The sequence below is a fragment of the Macrobrachium nipponense genome, chromosome 14, assembly GCF_015104395.2.
Source record: "Macrobrachium nipponense isolate FS-2020 chromosome 14, ASM1510439v2, whole genome shotgun sequence".
Lineage (NCBI taxonomy): Eukaryota > Metazoa > Arthropoda > Malacostraca > Decapoda > Palaemonidae > Macrobrachium > Macrobrachium nipponense.
In genome coordinates this window covers 88,192,955-88,194,916 of record NC_087207.1, presented here as the reverse complement: position 1 = coordinate 88,194,916, position 1,962 = coordinate 88,192,955, and positions in this window count along the sequence as shown.

Sequence of the window (1,962 nt, the reverse complement as noted above, 5' to 3'; positions counted from 1 at the left end):
CGCGTGATACATTCAGGGTGGGAATGCGGGATCAGTAACGGCAGAGAGACACTGGTAATTAACTTTCTGACCCTGTGATGAAAAAGCATCGACTCATTTCCGATTCAGCCACCTAATTATTATCAGTTATCGCCTCGGTTCGGTCACATCTGGTGGGAGACCTCGCTTAAACAATTATATGTATAGAGCATTTTTGTTAATCAGATATACACACCCTGCGTGTGCTCTCCCTTGACATTATTATTATAAAACATGCTTTCTCCCATGATGATGACGGAGGGATATTCCTCATTGAAAAACATGACTGATTCACTCCAATTTATGCCATGATCTAGCAAATGGGATCTGTCAGCCACCCCAGTGAAGTTGTAATTTTTATTTTTAAATTTATTGGGATTGAATTCAGTTTGGATTTATATATATATATATTATATATATATATATATATATATATATATATATATATATATATTTATATATATATATATATATATATATATATATATATATATCTCTTGATATATATATATATATATATTATATATATATATATATATATATATAATCCTTTTTTTTTATATCTTAAGAGTGTGGACCTTAAAAAAAAATAACGTTATACCTCGGAACCTGTTAACCCACTCTTGTCATCCCTCTTCCCCCCCCCCCCCCCCCCACCCCCCCCCCCTAAACCCTCCCCTCCCCCCCCCACTTATGAAGGTTTGTCTTTGGTTTTTGGGCGGAGAATCTTCACAAATTCTTAATGGCGCCTAAAAGGATATAGTTCCCGCTTTTGAGCCTCTTGGTATTTTGCCATTGATAATCTCTCTCCTCTCTCTCTCTCTCTCTCTCTCTCTCTCTCCTAAAGCTAACCGACAAGAACTATCGATTCCCCTTTTTATATATTTTTTTTTAATAAAGTTTTTTTTTCTCAAGGGATTTTACGTAATAATTGATTTTCGTTTCATCTAAAGGTTATTTATTCTCTGAGCAAATGGTCGCTGCAGTTAAGATTAAAAAAAAAAAAAAAAAAAATAACGAACCTGAAAGCAATCAAATATTACTGAGGAGAGAGAGAGAGAGAGAGAGTGGAGAGAGAGAGAGAGAGAGAGAGAGATAACCCTATCAGTCCCTTTTTGAAGAAGTGGGCTTGTGAATTATTCCTCTCTGGAACAAAGACAGAAGTAGACCGTAAGGCGTCCTCATGATGCCACAGAAAGTGTCGTTCCAGATCCTGAAGGTGTCCTTTACATTGTGCTGGGGATCCTCTGGAGGATCCTTGTGTCCGCTCTTCACGTATTATTGTCTTTGTAGGTCTTTCCTCACTGTAGATTCCCTGTCCTTACGTCATTACGACGTCTTTCTGAAAGGTCATATAACTCATAGACATCTGTGCGTAGAAATATCTGAGGGAAGTTTTACCTGTACAAAATAGACATTTTTATAATGATACCCACCAGATTAAAAAAAAATGTATTAACATTATCATAACTATCAAAATCTATATTTACTGGGATGAAAAGATGATGCTAATGGGGTTGATGATAACGATGATAATGATGATTTTACAATACATTTCAGGGTTGGATTTTTGCTAATGTGAGGAGTGGTAGCGGTGTCTGTTTTATTATTATTATTATTATTATTATTATTATTATTATTATTATTATTATTATTATTCATTATTATTATTATTATCATTATTATGATTATTATTATCTGCTCCGTACAGCGACAATCATGAACGTACATTTTCCGTTTCTGGGAGTCGATCTTTGTAGTCTCAGGATTTCCTTCTTAGTCCGAAGCAGCTGATCATTTGTTTATTCAGCTTCCTGTTATATGATCTTATAAATGACCATTTGGGCCTTAGGTCTTGGAATGCGTCCCCAAATTTCATATTTTCATAATTTTAATTTCTGTGTTATTATCTATTGCTGATTTGGGATTTCATCTCCGAATGTA